Source organism: Lathyrus oleraceus, chromosome 6 (genome assembly GCF_024323335.1).
Source record: "Lathyrus oleraceus cultivar Zhongwan6 chromosome 6, CAAS_Psat_ZW6_1.0, whole genome shotgun sequence".
In the NCBI taxonomy this organism is placed as follows: domain Eukaryota; kingdom Viridiplantae; phylum Streptophyta; class Magnoliopsida; order Fabales; family Fabaceae; genus Lathyrus; species Lathyrus oleraceus.
In genome coordinates, this window is record NC_066584.1 from 221436412 (window position 1) to 221454271 (window position 17860).

Consider the following 17860-nt stretch of genomic DNA (forward strand, 5'->3'; position numbering starts at 1 on the left):
GAGGGAACTAATGAGGTCAAAAAAGATAGGATCAATATCTTGAATCAAGAGTTTGAACTATTTCGCATGAAGCATAGTGAAACCATTGCTGACATGCAAAAGAGGTTCACATATCTTATAAATTGATCGAGTTCTCTACGTAAGTCTATTTGCAATGATATTTATACTAATAAAGTGTTGATGTGTCTTAATAGGGAATGGAAACCCAAGGTCACCGCAATCAAAGAGGCGAATGATCTTGAAAGACTTGATCTCACAACTTTGGTTGAAAAATTAGAAAAACGTGAGCAAGAACTCACTTACTTGGAAAAAAATGAAAAAAAGGATGAGAAGAAGGTAAAGAAGGAGAAAGATAAAGACAATGAGGTAGAGAAGAAGTCTACTACTCTAAAGACTTCAAGCTCAAAGTCCTCACACAATGAGCAAAGTGATTGTGAAGCAAGAGATAACAATAATTCTAATGATGAAGATATTGGGTTGTTTGTCAAAAGATACCAAAGGTATATAAGTAAAAATGGAGTCAAGCACTCTAAAAAGAATATAATCAAATTTATAAGGCTTTCTAACTCCTCAAAGGAAGACGAGAATAATAAAGGTAAACTTAGAAGTTCATGCTACAATTATGGAGAAGTTGGTCATTATAGACCAGAATGTCCTATGATCAAGAAATACAAAGAGAAAGTCCATCACAATAAATCTAGCAAGTCTAGAAGATCCTATGTTGCTTGGGAGAGTGCAAGTGATTCCTCAAGTGATAAGAGCTCAAGCTCAAGTTTCGAATCATCCCAAATTTTCCTCATGGCAAACAAAAAGAAGAAGAAAAATGTAAGTCTTTCTAATCTTGAAACTATTAATAAATTATCTTATTCTCAATTACAAAGAGCTTTTGAAAATCTACATAGAGAAGCCTGAGACACTTTTAAAAATTTAGCTTGACACGAAAGAATCTTTTTACACTTAGAAGCTAAAGTTTTAGACTCGAAAAGAAGATGGACGCTCTTAAGAAATCTATGATATATATTAAAAAGGACAAGGATGAGGATGAAAAACCTTCCTAGTTTGGGTGTGAATCTTGTCACAATTGGAAAAAGGAGATATACATTCTTCAAGTCAAATTGGACAAAGCATTACAACCAAAGATTTCATTTGTTATTGATCCATCAAAGTTTGAACGGAATTTGAACCATTCACATAAAAAGCACAAGTATGTTAAAAAGGACTAAAATAGGAAAATTATATTTCATAACAGCTTATCTTGTCACTATTGTTGCAAGAAAGGTCACATTATTGAAAAGTTCAAGTTTAGGAATCTTTTTGTTCCTAAAGGTGTTTTTCAATCGTTTCCCAAATGCAACCTTGATTTAACTCACTCTCAAGGACCCAATGGAAATTGGGTACCTATTTCTCTTGTTTGATTCTATAGGTTGAATGTCTTAACTCTATAGAGAAAATGTGGTTTCTCGATAGTGAATGCTTAAGACATATGACGGGTGACATATCTCTATTCATTGACTTTATGCCAAAGAAGAAGGATTACATTACCTATGAAGATAACAACAAGGGAGCAATACTTGGAAAAGATAGTGTAGGTAATCCCTCATCTACTATTATCTATGATGTTATGTTAGTTGATGGTCTTAAACATAATCTCCTTAACATTAGTAAACTATGCGACAAGGGCTTTAAAGTTACTTTTACAAAATCTTGTTGCTTGTTTGAACATAATGAAAATAATGATTGTATGTTTAAAGGCTTGAGGGCTAATAACACCTATATGCTTAACTTAGATGATATATCCTTGGTTGGAACTAAGTGTCTAGTGACCATGAGTGAAGACTCTTGGTTATGGCATAGACGCCTAACTCATGTCAACTTTGATTTACTAAACAAAGTGACTTCAAAATATTTAGTAATTTGTCTACCAAAAATAAAGTTTTCAAAAGACCATATATGTGATTCATGCCAAATGGGTAAGCAACAAAAGTCTCATTTAAATCAATGGTATATCCTTGGTTGGAAATAAGTGTCTAGTGACCATGAGTGAAGACTCTTGGTTATGACATAGACGCCTAGATCATGTCAACTTTGATTAACTAAAAAAAGTGACTTCAAAATATTTAGTAATCGGTCTACCAAAAATAAAGTTCTCAAAAGACCATCTATTTGATGCATGCCAAATGGGCAAGCAACAAAAGTCTCATTTAAATCGAAAACCAGTGTTTCAACTTCGAGACCTCTTGAGCTTCTTCGTATGGATCTCTTTGGTACCTCAAGGACCAAAATTATAAGTGGTAACTATTATGGTTTTGTGATAGTAGACGATTACTGGAGATTTTTTGGGGTCATGTTTTTGTATAGTAAAGATGAGACTTTTTTCAGCTTTCAAACAATTTCCTAGATTATCCCCAAATAAGATTTAAAAATTGTTGCTATCCGAAGAGATCATGGAGGATAATTTTCAAATCACCTCTTTGAGAAGTATCACGATAAATATGGCATTGAGCATAACTTCTCCGCTCCAAGAACTCCATAATAAAACGGTGTTGTGGAGCGCAAAAGTAATGTTGTAGAGGAGTTGGCTAGAATTATGCTCAATGAAGATAATCTACCCAAGTATTTCTAGGCCGATGGCATTAGCATGACATGTTATGTCTTGAATAGGATACTAATACGTCTTATGTTAGACAAAACTCCCTATGAACTACTTAAGGGTAGAAAACCTAATTTATTACATCTTCATGTTTTGGGATGCAAATGTTTTATTTTGAATAATGGAAAGGACTATCTTGGTAAGTTTGATGCAAAAGCCAATAATGGTATCTTCCTCGGATACTCTTAATCTAGCAAAGATTGTAGGGTTTATAACAAAAGATTACTTATTTTTGAAGAGTCGGTACACATTACTTTTGATGAGTCTTATTCAAAGAATGCCGAGAAAGGTGTTTCTTTTCATGATGTAGGTGTATCTTCATAAGACATTCTCAAGGAACCCGAAAAAGGAATTGGTCAGCCTAAAGAAGTAGATTATGAGAAAGAATAAGATAACAATCGTAAGGAGGAGAAGGTTGAAAGTCCAGCTGCAATGAACAATCTACCTTTGGCTTAGAGAACCTCCAAAGATAATCCTATCTGACATACTTAGAGACATCACCAAAGGTCTGACAACACGCTCCAAGATAAGTAATTTCTGTTATCACTTTGTGTTTGTTTCACAAGTTGAACCTAAAAACGCTAAAGATTTATTACTTGATGAGCATTAGCTTATGAACGTGCAAGATGAACTTAACCAATTTAAACGAAATGATTTTTGGGACTAAAATTATGGTATGCAGATATCAAATGTCCTAATAGATGCCGAGACACTGATATCTGATCAAAACACAATGACAATATAACATACAGTTATTAGTACAAAAAATAACATAACACACAGAGTTTTTAACCCTGTTCGGTGTACAACAACACCTATATCTAGGGGCTACCAAGCCAGGGAGGAAATCCACTAAATAATATCAGTTTGTAGACCTTCAGCAAACTATCTCCAATTTATAATCTACTCCCTAATCACTACCCATGCTTAACTTCTACCTAAGACACACCTAGGTATGAGACCCCTCTCACTTCCCTTTCAATCACAACAGTGATGAAACAATACAATTATAAAAGTTTCAGAAGTTACACTTCAAAGACACACAACCACTCAATACTTAAAAGCTTATGCGTGATTGACAGAACTTACAACTCAATAGAGACAGTCCTACTCTTATATCAAGATGATATTACAGAGGCTCACAATTAACATGAACACATAAACCCTAACAACTCAGTAAAACAAATATTTGATTCGTGTAATACTTAGGTTTGTGGAATTCTATTTATAACCAAAGTCTGGACTAGATTTGGGCTTCAAAAACGCAGCAAGACAGCTGCTAAAAGTCTATAGAAAATACTTCATAAAATTAGGTCTTCAATCAAGTGTTTCCTAAATAGTCTCAACATTTAGAAAAATAGAATAACTTTAAATTCAAATAGAATATTTGATTCCTCAATCTTGGATGCTATATAGGATTACTTAATATTCCCATAATATTCAGTAATCTGTTAATCAACCAACTGTTACCAAGAGTAGACCTGTATCAGACAAGATGTCGGATCCACATGTTAGGATATCTTGTTCAACATGTTGCTGCTAAGTTAGTTTTACCAAAATTACTGCCAATCATAAATACAGAGAATTAATAATCTCCCCCTTTGGCAAATTTTGGCTAAAACTACCAAATACCCCTTGCACACAAGCACCACAATCCAGGTTTCAACAAAACTACATAGTGTAAGACCCCAATTTTGACCCTAAGCAAATTCCATCATAAGCATTAGCATTGGGATCATACCTTGGCATCCTCCTTCCCCCTTTTTCATTGGGTTTGTTTTGGGAGAGATCATCAAGCACTTTGTGATCATATCATACTTGTATTTTATCATTTCACTAACCAAAATACCAAAAATATGTCTTTGTATTTGCCTAACTCTTTTGTAGGTAGGACATGATCTCATTGATTCATCAAGTTCACATCTAGGGTTTGAGACCCTCATGAACAAAGAGAACAACCAAGAATTGATTCAATAATGGTTATGAGCATCATATATGAGTCCCAATGTTGTCTACATGTTATATTGATCAAGTTTGCTTCAAGAGTTTGAGGGTGATTTGCCTTGGAAATCCTAGTTTGACTGGGTATCTTGAGTAACTTCTCCAATAAGCTATCTCACCAATTGATCAAATTTATCAAGGTATACTTCGAAATTCATAATCTTATGCATATATGATCTACCATGAGCCAAGAAAGTCAAGAGAATTGGAATTTAGCAAGTTGGTTGATGGTGGTTGACCAAATGGATTCATCTGATCAAAACTGGGTCTCCCTAGACCCTATCTCCTACAATTTTCACCATATGAAAATTATTCCAAGAGAAACCTTACTGAAAATGACATTCTAAAAAACTTTCATGTTGAGACCTAGAGCTAGTTTTGCTTGTAAAATCATTTTCTACGTTGAAACATTATAGGTCATTTTGTCTAAACCCTAATTTGAAAGTCAACTTTCCAAGGCCATAACTTGCTCAATTTTTATGAGATGAAATATTTCCAAGTTGCAAAATCAAATTCAATGTTTCTACTTCAACTTTTATGTTTGGAGTTGGAGCTAATTCAACTATTTTGAGCATGTGAGATGAGGTTACATTATAGGTCACTTTTGACCTATACCATTGATCAAGTAATTTTTCCAAACTTCAAAAATGCACAACTCTATCATTTCAAATCCAAATGACATGAAATTAGTGATAATGTTGAAGGTCTTTGAGAGATATGCAACTTTGATGAATACTTTTTTCTCATTTGAAGCTCTATTAAAAAGTTAAGCAAGGTGGAATATTGAGACATATGGCTTGACACTTAGAAAAAATTTGATATGTCAAAAATTTCCAAACTTCCACGTCAAATTTGTCCAAGTTCCGAGCTCCAAATGAAAAAGTATTGAACATGAAAGATGTTCCTCTTGATCTCACCTTTCCAAAGAGCCCATATTCACTCATTTTGGACAAGAAATGCATAGGTTGTGCATGGCTTAAACATGGTGATATCACTTGGCGAGGATCAAACTTCAAACATCAATGTGCATTTGCCTTGCAATCCAAGCTTAGTTCAGACCATCTGATATTCATTTGTGGACCTTAAGCAATCATTTCATGGGCCTGTGCACGCGCATGCACCATTTCATCACCATTTGCCAAAATTGGAAAGTGAATTGGAGTGTGCAATTATCAACCATTCCAACTATAAATAGAGCTTCAATTGCTCAGAAATTGACACACATTGGTGCCAGCTTTGATCCCCCATTTCAAACCCCCACTTTGCAAAGGATAAGCCTGAAAAATTCTCTTGAATTTGAGCTTGAATCTCCACTGTTTTGGAATTCAATTCTCCAGGAATCCATAACTTTTTAACCATTCAATCCTTCTCCTGCAAGCAAGTGGAGTGAGACCAAGCACAAGCAAGATCAAGATCCATTAAATCCAAACCTACATTGAAGGTATTTTCCAGAAATTTTGAACTCTTCGATTCTCTCAAATTCTTGCTCAATTCCATTGATTTTTTGGTTGTCTGAAGTCCTACCAATGTAGGCAAGAAGATTGAGTTGCTTTAAGGCCGAATCGAAGCAACTCAGTTCATGTACCTCAAATTTCAACTCCATGTATCTCCCAATATACTTGGAGTTGGAGTGAATGGAGGCTAGATTCGAGCTCAGTGCCATTTTTTCTTTAAGATCATGTCCTTGTTTTTCATTTTGGTGATGGTTCATGGTGGACTAGTCTGGTGATGTCCACCGGAGAAGATGACCGGAGCTCTAGCTCCGACGATGAATTGGCAAAGCTCTGAACCACATGATCCGTTCCTTTTGTTTTAATCTTGATCATTGGTTTTAATTACCACCTGTTGATAACACTGAAATTTACCGTATTTTCGACTCCGATTTCACATGCACTTTAGTTGTTTTATTGCTATTTTGTTGTGTTATTACTATGTTTTTCTTTGTTTTCAGGTTTTTACTTTAATCGGAGCCCCGATCGAGAAAAGGAGCCAAAAAGAGCCAAAAACCTTAAAATTCACCATTTTGTACTTGTGGCATCCCCCATGGCTGGCGCCATAGACCCTGCCATGACGTGTCCAAGCTCAACCTCCCTCAACTGCCAAGTTCCCCACTACTTCCACTAAGGCGCCTCAGATTGGCCTTGTGGCGGGCGCCATGGCCTTATGGCGGGCGCCACAAGAGGAAACATTTTCCCTCCCATTTTCAAGTTGAAGGGCATCCTTGTCATTTCCATCTTTTTACTTGCTTATAAATAGAAACTCGAAATCACTTTTACAATCATACAAACTTAGAACAGAGGAAAACTCAGAGCAACTTTGTTTCACTTACGCATATATTTAGTATTTTAAAGTGGCAATCGCTTCGCATTGGGGTGTTACCACAATTGTGTAATCGAGTCTGTGATAGAGTCTGTAATCGAGTTTGGAGCACTTTGGAAGGAAGTTAATCCTGCCGCCATTTTCATTTCCGCTTTGCAATTTATTCAACCCTCCGCTTGGAGCAGGTTTTTATTACTTGTCTTTATCTTATTTAATTTCCCGCACTCGCTTTACTTTTATTTATTTCCTCGCACTCGCTTTAAATTATTTATTTCCTCGCACTCACTTTAAATTATTTATTTCCTCGCACTCGCTTTAAATTATTTATTTTCTCGCACTCGCTTTACTTTCGTTTATTTCTCGCACTCGCTTTACTTTTATTTATTTCTCACACTCGCTTTACTTTATTTATTTCTCGCACTCGCTTTATTTTCGTTTATTTTCCGCACTCGCACTACTTTTATTTATTTTCCGCACTAGCACTACTTTTATTTAAATTAATGCACTTTTACTTTACCATGTCTAACTAAATCTATAAGGTTAGAATGTAAGTATCGTAATTGAACCGATAATCCGTACAATTGTTCTAGAAACACTTAAGGGCTATTTTAACTTTCAACTTAAGTTTTCCCGCACTTCAATTCCGTTGGGTAAGATCGAAAGTCGTCCAACGTCTATCTAAACTTAATTGTTTTTAACTATTTTAAAAACAGCGAAAGCGCTTTGTTTAGTTCATTAGGAGTTTTTAATTTAAGAAGAAAAGAGATTTTAAAACTATTTTCGGACGCGTTTATAAGTTTAGAGTCTGGTTCGTGAGAACCTCTTTTGGTTAAGAAATCCAGGTTATAATACTTTTCAACTTAGTCAAGACACTATATTTCTTAAAAATAGGTTTACTACTCTAACGCAATGCGCGCCTTTTTATAAGTGACAATAAGAGGGTTTGATTAGAGAGTACAACTCGGTTCTGAATACGCGAAAGCGACAGTTCCTGTTAAATTAGTTCCTTTCAAAGTAGGAAACATTTCCCATAAGTAGTTCTATTAGCAAGTACTTGGATTATTAATTGATTATGTGAATTACATTCGACCCTGTCTTTATTAATTGAACTTCATTCAATACTTTACTTTTAACTGCACACTCTAAAAACACCTATTTTGATTGCCTTTGATAAACACCATAACAATAGATAATGATATATTGACACTTGGCCTCTGTGGATTCGACAATCTTTTATATTACTCTGACGCGTTCGTATACTTGCGAAAGCACACGCATCAAGTATTGGGCGCCGTTGCCGGGGACCAATTTCGTCAAATTTCATTTTCCTGTTGTTATATCGTTTAGACTTAGGCTATTTCCCGCCGGTCAATGCGAAGAACTCGCAGCACCGGAAGTTTAAGCTTAGTATACCCTCTGGCGGAACCTGAACGTTACGCTCGCGCACGTTTATTCTTTCATAGAATTAAGAGAGCTATGGCCGAAGATCAAAACCAAAGACCTCTTAAAGATTTCGCTCAACCATCCAATGAAGAACCTAGTTCTAGTATAGTAAACCTAACCATCCCAGCTAATAATTTTGAACTTAAACCATCCCTGTTGCAACTAGTGCAACAGAGACAATTCGCAGGTTTCGCTACTTAGAACCCAAACCAACATTTAAAATATTTCTTCAATTAACAGACACTTTTAAAACCAATGGAGCTTCTCCTGGGGCAATACGTTTAAGATTATTCCCTTTTTCCCTCAGAGATAAAGCCCTATCATGGTTAGATTCCCTTCCACCCAATTCCATTACGACTTGGGATAACCTTAGAAGAGTTTTTCTTGCTAGATATTTTCCCCCGAGTAAAACCACTGTTCTTCGAAACCATATAACTAGATTTACCCAAAACCAATGAGAATCGCTGTTCGAAGCTTGGGAGAGATATAAAGAGTTGTTACGAGCATGCCCACATCATGGTTTAGAAAATTGGTTAATCATTCAAACCTTCTATAATGGACTTCACTATAACACAAAGATGACCATCGACGCTGCCGCAGGCGGTGCTCTGATGAACAAACCTTATCCTGAAGCTAGTGCCCTCATCGAAGATATGGCTCAAAACCATCAATCATGGGGAGTCGAACGAGCGACAGTTGAGAAGAAGGAAGCCCAAGGAGGAGTGCATGAACTAAGCTCTATAGACATGATGCAAGCTAAAATGGACGCATTAGCCCTTAAGGTCGAGCATATGTGCATAAACCCGAATACTGTAGCCGCAGTTTCGTCGGATTGTGAAATATGTGGAACCAAAGGACACCAATCTGCAGAATGCAGTCTATTAAACGAAACCCACTCTGAGCAAGTGAACTACACCCAAGGGAACCCATATTCGAATACCTATAACCCTGGATGGAGGAATCACCCGAACTTCTCCTATAAAAACAATAACCCAATCCAAAATAATGCACCCCCGAGACCTAGTTATCAAGCCCCTAGATCAAATCAACCTATGCAACCTGTGCCACCAAAGCCGAGCCTTGAGAAAATTATGGAAAATTTTATCACCGCTCAAACCCAACAAAATAAGGAGTTAATGAACCAGAACATTCATGTTAACGAATTGATTACTCAGTTAGGAACCAAGGTTGACCAAATAGTTACTCATACCAAGATTCTTGAAACCCAAATCTCTCAGGTAGCTTTAAACCAAGCCCCTCAAACTACACCTGGAGGACAATTCCCTAGAAAACCTCAACAAAATCCGAGAGGACAGGCCAATGCCATTACCCTACGAAGTGGGAACGCTTATGATGAGCCACCAAACCCTAGATTGAGTGAACGCGAAACTTCTAAGGAATGTACCAAACCCACGGACGAAGTAAAGGAACCAGAGGAATCTGAAAACCAGGAAGGTCGAGAAAAAGGAGAAGAACCTAAAGATAAAACTTACGTACCACCCCCGCCATATAAACCACCTATACCATATCCGCAAAGACTCAAACAAACCCATATCAATAAACAGTATCAAAAATTTATTAAAGTTATAGAAAAACTTCATGTAGAAATCCCTTTCACAGAAGCCATCACCCAAATACCTTCTTATGCAAAGTTTCTCAAAGACATCCTTACCAACAAACGTAGACTTGACGATCCGAAGCCTTTGGAATGTAATGCTATTTCCGAGGACAAATTAGCAAAGAAAGATAAAGATCCTAGAAATTTCTCCATTCCTTGCCTTTTGGGTAATCATGTCATCGAAAAAGCTTTTCTAGACTTAGGAGCTAGTGTGAGCCTAATGCCTTTAGCAGTTTGTGAGAGGTTAAACTTAGGAGAATTACAACCCACTAAGATGTCACTTCAGTTAGCCGATAGATCTGTTAAATATCCGATAGGCATTTTAGAAGATGTTCCTGTTAGGATAGGTCAGTTATTTATCCCTACTGATTTTGTTGTCATGGACATCAAAGAGGACAATGATATACCAATCCTTCTAGGTAGACCATTCTTATCGACTGTAGGAGCCATAATAGATGTCAAGAAAGGAAAGTTGACATTTGAGGTAGGTGACGAGAAAATAGAATTTATACTTTCGAAATTTCTTATGGAACCTGTGATGGGAGACTCGTGTTATGCCTTAGATATCATTGATGAATGTGTTAGAGAATTAGAACAAAAAGAAATTATAAAAACAATTAAGTTACCATCAACTCTCATAAGGGAAGTGATGACTTTAAGAAACCCTACATCGATGATGACCTTTACGAATGTTTATCCCTTACCCCAGATCCTATGCCATGCCCTAAGAAACCAACCTTAGAACTCAAGGAACTGCCTAAGAACTTGAGATATGAGTTCCTCAATGAAAAGATGAACCGTCCAGTTATAGTCAGTGCTACCTTGAGCCAAGAGGAAACGAACCAACTTTTAGACGTTTTACGAAGATATCCCTCAGCCTTAGGATATAATATCTCTGACCTGAAAGGTATAAGCCCATCCGTATGCATGCATCGGATTTCGCTCGAAGAAGATTCAAAACCCTCCAGAGAACATCAGAGAAGAACAAACCCTATAATGAGTGATGTTGTTAAAAAGGAAGTTCTTAAGTTACTTGAGGCAGGTATAATCTATCAGATCTTGGATAGTAAGTGGGTAAGCCCTGTGCATGTAGTACCTAAAAAGGGAGGCATCACGGTCGTGCAAAACGATAAAGGCGAACATGTAGCAAAGAGTTTAGAAGGAGGATGGCGGATGTGTATAGATTATAGAAAATTAAATAAAGCAACCAGGAAGGATCATTTCCCTTTACCATTTATAGACCAAATGTTGGAGCGTCTAGCCAGACACTCTTACTTCTGCTATCTAGATGGACACTCTGGATTCTTCCAAATACCTATCCACCCCGAAGATCAAGAAAAAACTACCTTTACATGCCCTTATGGAACTTTTGCCTACAGACGAATGCCATTCGGCCTCTGTAATGCCCCGACTACTTTCCAACGATGCATGATGTCAATCTTTGCAGATTACCTTGATGGTATCATGGAAGTGTTTATTGATGATTTCTCGGTTTGCGGATTTGATTTCCACAATTGTCTTGCTAACCTTGAGAAAATCCTGGAGAGATGCGTGGAGGTGAACCTCGTGCTAAACTGGGAAAAGTGTCATTTCATGGTGACCGAAGGAATAGTTTTAGGACATATAGTTTCTGAAAAAGGTATAGAGGTAGATAAAGCTAAAATAGAAGTTATAGAAAACCTAAAACCACCAAAAACCATCAGAGAAGTCCGAAGCTTTCTTGGACACGCTGGATTCTACCGGCGTTTTATTAAGGACTTCTCCAAAATAACCAAACCTTTAACTGGACTTTTAATGAAAGATGCTGAATTCATTTTCGATGAAAAATGTAATGACGCATTTAATCTTTTAAAGCAAGCATTAATCTCTGCACTTATTATGAAACCACCTGATTGGTCAGAACCTTTTAAGATAATGTGTGATGCTAGTGATTATGCAGTTGGAGCCGTTCTAGGACAAAGGAAAGATAAACAATTACATGCCATTTATTATGCCAGTAGAACCCTAGATGCTGCCCAACTTAACTACGCAACAACTGAAAAAGAATTACTCGTTGTAGTTTTCACTATAGACAAATTTAGATCTTATTTAGTAGGAGCAAAAATTATAGTTTACACCGATCATGCTGCCATTCGTTACCTATTAAATAAAAAAGATGCCAAGCCCAGGTTACTCCGATGGATTTTATTACTACAAGAGTTTGATTTAAACATAAGAGATAAAAAAAGGCACTGAAAATGTAGTAGCCGATCACCTTTCTAGGCTAGAACATCTAAAACCAGAACTAGTACCCATAAATGATGATTTCGCCTATGATAGACTGATAGCTAGAGTAGAAACCATTGAAGATAATAACCTAGATCCTTACGAGTACTCCTAAAATTCCTTAGCAATAAGTAACATACCCTGGTATGTAGACTTCGTTAATTACCTAGCTGCTGATATAGTACCCCCTGATCTTGACTACCACCACAAGAAGAAATTCTTCCACGATGTGAGAAACTTCTATTGGGACGAACCGCTCCTTTTCAAAAGGGGTAAAGATGGAATTTTTCGCCGTTGCGTTCCAGAAGAAGAGGTAAATAGTATTATCGAGCATTGTCATTCTGCACCCTATGGTGGACATGCGAGCACCTCTAAGACATACGCCAAGATTCTTCAAGCTGGCCTATTCTGGCCTACCATGTGGCGTGATGTTTATGCTTGCATTGTCAAATGTGATAGATGCCAACGCACTTGAAACATTTCAAGGCGTGATGAAATTCCTCTAAGAAACATTCAGGAAGTAGAACTGTTTGACGCATGGGGTATAGATTTCATGGGACCTTTCCCACCATCCTTAGGAAACAGGTATATCTTAGTAGCTGTAGACTATGTGTCTAAGTGGATTGAAGCTATAGCTGCACCCACAAACGACACTAGGGTAGTAGTCAAACTATTTAAGAACTATATATTCCCTAAATTTGGAACACCACGTTTAGTCATAAGCGATGGAGGATCACACTTTATATCGAGAATATTTGACAAACTTTTAAGAAAATATGGAGTTAGGCATAGAGTAGTAACACCATACCACCCACAGACTAGTGGCCAAGTAGAAGTATCTAATAGGGAGATAAAACAAATCCTAGAGAAAATTGTTTCTATTTCTAGGAGAGACTGGTCTCAGAAGGTTCAAGAAGCATTATGGGCCTATAGAACCGCTTTCAAAACCCCTATAGGAACTACTCCTTACCAACTAGTCTATGGAAAATCCTGTCACTTACCGTTCGAATTAGAGCATAAGGCCTATTGGGCCATTAAAACTTTGAATTTAGACTACCTAGCCGCTGGAGAAAGGCGTACCCTAGGCATTCATAAACTAGAAGAACTTAGGAAATCTTCCTACGAGAACGCAAAAATATATAAAGAGAGAACAAAAGCCTATCACGACAAAAGAATAGTAAAGAAAAACTTCAATGTAGGAGATCCTGTTCTCCTTTTCAACTCTAGGTTACGACTCTTCCTGGTAAAGCTACGTTCAAGATGGACTGGTCCTTTCGAAGTATCCAAGATTCTGAGATCCGGAGCCGTAGAAATCAAGAACGAAACCTATAGTCCATTCATTGTAAACGGACAAAGACTGAAGCTCTACAAAGGAGGAGACATTCCAGCATACTACTCAAGCCACACCCTGATCGATCCACCAATCCCTACTACTACAGGTGTATAAATTCTAAACGTCAAGCTAATGACGTTAAACAAGCGTTGCGTGGGAGGCAACCCATGGTTTTTCTTTCATTTTCCTTTTTCCCATTTATTTAATTTTATTTTTATTTTATTTTATCATATTTTGCATCGAGACTAAATATTTGAATGGTTTGCATTTTCAGGATCACTCTCTTAACTTTTACAGGATGCAGGATTTCGATGATATGCACGTGGCCTATAGAGATAATGCTCAGAGAGAGCGCTACATCGCTCTGTATCAGCGCCCTATGGCACCCACATGTTATCCTGATCAGCACTGTATGGAGGCACTGGGTATCGAGCCGAGTATCTGATTCCTTAGCCACCAGCTTCACTGGGACGAATTTGCCGACGACTTGAGTAACACCTACAGGAACCTGACATTGGAGTTCCTGAGTTCTTTCGACTATGATCCATACTCTGGACCAGATGGGTATGCTGCTTTCAGGCTCTTTGGAGTTGAGTACTCTTTCAGCCAGAAAGAGTTCGGCGACCTTTTGGGTTTCCAGACCACTCCTGATGCTATCCCGGAGACACCTATGGGATATTTTCTAGGTAAGGAGGTAGAGAAGTTTTGGAGTGATATATCAGGTGGTGGAAGCCAAGATCCGTCTACGCAGCTGTCTTATGTTATACATAACCCCGCCTTTAGATACTTTCAGATGATATTGGCACATTCCTTCCTAGGAAGACCGAATGCAGAGACATTACTGAGTGAAGAGGAGATCTTCCTACTATTTTGTGCATCCCAGTCTCGGCCAGTAGCATGCGGGAACTTTTTGTTGTATAGTCTCAGCGGTATCTCCAGATCTACCGAAGGAGTCATCCATGTGGGCGGGATCATCACGCAGATTGCTGTCGCTTTAGGTCTGTCTCACAAGCTGTCACATCTCCGGATCTACTATGGGTACACTACCATGGACATCGACTTCTGTTTGACCAGAGGGTTGATGAGGAGAGCCTCTTTCCACCCATGTCAGTTCCGATTGCTAGTCGACAGCGAGGCTATCCATTATTTCACATTGCCAGATCCTATGATGACCAATGTGCATGATCCAGCGAATTGGAGTTATGCTTTAGAGGGCCAGGGAGAGACCGTCGAGGAGCCGAGATCACCACCCATTGATGAGTACACGCCTACACCTCCTTCTCCCAGGATCACTGTTTTCTCTAATAATCTTTCATTGCAGACCCCCGACATCCGCACCCAGATTGCTGAGTGTCGTAGAGAGATCGCAGAGCTTAGACATGAGGTGGCTGACCTCACTTTACAGATGGGAGTGTCTGATCTCACCCACGCTACCGAAGCCTACTGTTTATATCAGGAGATCGCAGAGCTCAATCAGGAGGTGGCCATGCTCCATGGATCCACTCAGGATGGCGAGGGCACCAGTGGTCAGCAATAGGTTGTCAGGTAACTCTTCCCTTATCTTATTTCGAAACATTGGGGACAATGTTCGATTTAAGTGTGGGAGGAGACTCTATTGTCTTTTCTTTATTTTTTTTCTCGTCTTTTCTTTATCGTTTTTCTTTGCTGTTCTTAGATAGTTTATTTATTTTTAGTTGTTTATTTTGCTTTTTAGTATAATGCATGAGTCTGACGAGTCACCAAATATAGTATATCTTTAGTACAATCTAATCTCCCCATACCTTTAGCCCCACCGAAATTTTTTTTGCAAAAGAAAACAGTGTTATTCCGAAAGTTTTCAGGTTTTAAAGACATGTTTTTAGTAAGGATGCGGTGACTTAGGAGAACTTTGCGAAACATCAGTATTATTTTAGCACCATAGACTTCGTAAATATAGGAACCAATCCCGAAACCCCATATACCATGGCCTTAATCATCATTTATGTATAAGTCCTCAGTAGTTTATCTCAACAGTCAGCTCCGGCCTACGCATCCTCTACGTAGGGGACCGATGCAAATAAGTGAATGATCCAGCAAAACAAAAAACAAAAAAAAAAGCAAAAAGGCAACTCCGGTATAGGTGACCCTCACAAAGTCATTTAAACCAAAGAATTGTAAAAATTTGCTACAAAAAGAAAAAAAAAGAAAAAGAAAAAGAAAAACTTACCCACTATTAGTTGGTTCAGAGGTATCTGGCACTGAACTCGGTAGGGCGGATTACGATCTGATCCCCCACAACTACAGTTGAGTCCAATAAAAGGGTTTACACATATTTATGTGCCAGAAACCCCATGCTCAGATCATAATCACTAACATGCCACTCTACTACGAAGCGTGTACGGATAACGGGCTTAATGTGATTGCGCCTGAATGAAAAGGACACAAAAAGAGATGAAGAGGCAGGCCTAGGTATTGTGGGATAATATGGGTTGGTTAATATAGGAATGAAGTCTATGTCCGTATTTGCGGATTAGTGTCATCATGATACCCTTAGTTCACTCAGTTAGTACCGATCACTGCATCCCGACTTGAACTTAGAACTTTTACCTGAAGCACTCGTTTGCACCAGTTTTTCTTTTATGAGCTTTTTATGTTTTGCTTGAGGACAAGCAAAGGTTTAAGTGTGGGAGAGTTTGATAACACTGAAATATACCGTATTTTCGACTCCGATTTCACATGCATTTTAGTTGTTTTATTGCTATTTTGTTGTGTTATTACTACGTTTTTCTTTGTTTTCAGGTTTTTACTTTAATCGGAGCCCCGATCGAGAAAAGGAGCGAAAAAGAGCCAAAAACCCTAAAATTCAGCATTTTGTACTTGTGACTTTCCCCATGGCTGGCGCCATAGACCCTGCCATGACGTGTCCAAGCTCAACCTCCCTCAACTGCCACGTTCCCCACTACTTCCACTAAGGCGCCTCAGATTGGCCTTGTGGTGGGTGACATGGCCTTGTGGCAGGCACCACAAATGGAAAAGTTTTCCCTCCCATTTTCAAGTTGAAGGGCATCATTGTCATTTCCATCTTTTTACTTGCTTATAAATAGAAACTTGAAATCACTTTTACAATCATCCAAACTTAGAACAGAGGCAAACTCAGAGCAATTTTGTTTCACTTAGGCATATATTCAGTATTTTAAAGTGGTAATCGCTTCGCATTGGGGTGTTACCACAATTGTGTAATCGAGTCTATGATAGAGTCTCTAATCGAGTTTGGAGCACTTTGGAAGGAAGTTAATCCTGCCGCCATTTTCATTTCCGCTTTGCAATTTATTCAACCCTCCGATTGGATCAGGTTTTTATTACTTGTCTTTATCTTATTTAATTTCCCGCACTCACTTTACTTTTATTTATTTCCTCGCACTCGCTTTAAATTATTTATTTCCTCGCACTCGCTTTAAATTATTTATTTCCTCGCACTCGCTTTAAATTATTTATTTTCTCGCACTCGCTTTACTTTCGTTTATTTCTCGCACTCGCTTTACTTTTATTTATTTCTCGCACTTGCTTTACTTTATTTATTTCTCGCACTCGCTTTATTTTCGTTTATTTTCCGCATTCACACTACTTTTATTTATTTTCCGCACTCGCACTACTTTTATTTAAATTAATGCACTTTTACTTTACCATGTCTAACTAAAAATATAAGGTTAGAATGTAAGGATCGTAATTGAACCGATAATCCGTACAATTGTTCGTAGAAACACTTAAGGGCTATTTTAACTTTCAACTTAAGTTTTCCCGCACTTCAATTCCGTTGGGTAAGATCGAAAGCCGTCCAACGTCTATCTAAACTTAATTGTTTTTAACTATTTCAAAAACAGCGAAAGCGCTTTGTTTAGTTCATTAGGAGTTTTTAATTTAAGAAGAAAAGAGATTTTAAAACTATTTTTGGACGCGTTTATAAGTTTAGAGTCTTGTTCGTGAGAACCTCTTTTGGTTAAGAAATCCAGGTTATAATACTTTTCAACTTAGTCAAGACACTATATTTCTTAAAAATAGGTTTACTACTCTAACGCAATGCGCGCCTTTTTATAAGTGACAATAAGAGGGTTTGATTAGAGAGTACAACTCGGTTCTGAATACGCGAAAGCGACAGTTCCTGTTAAATTAGTTCCTTTCAAAGTAGGAAACATTTCCCATAAGTAGTTCTATTAGCAAGTACTTGGATTATTAATTGATTATGTGAATTACA

At 37.7% G+C, this 17860-nt stretch overlaps 1 non-coding gene across 1 annotated transcript; it reads right to left on the reverse strand.

Moving 5' to 3' along the window:
• Positions 1-8829: 8829 nt before the first annotated feature.
• LOC127098964 (small nucleolar RNA R71) lies at positions 8830-8936 on the reverse strand. The gene has a single exon (XR_007793644.1). It is a non-coding gene; the product is annotated as a small nucleolar RNA R71 (small nucleolar RNA).
• Positions 8937-17860: the final 8924 nt, after the last annotated feature.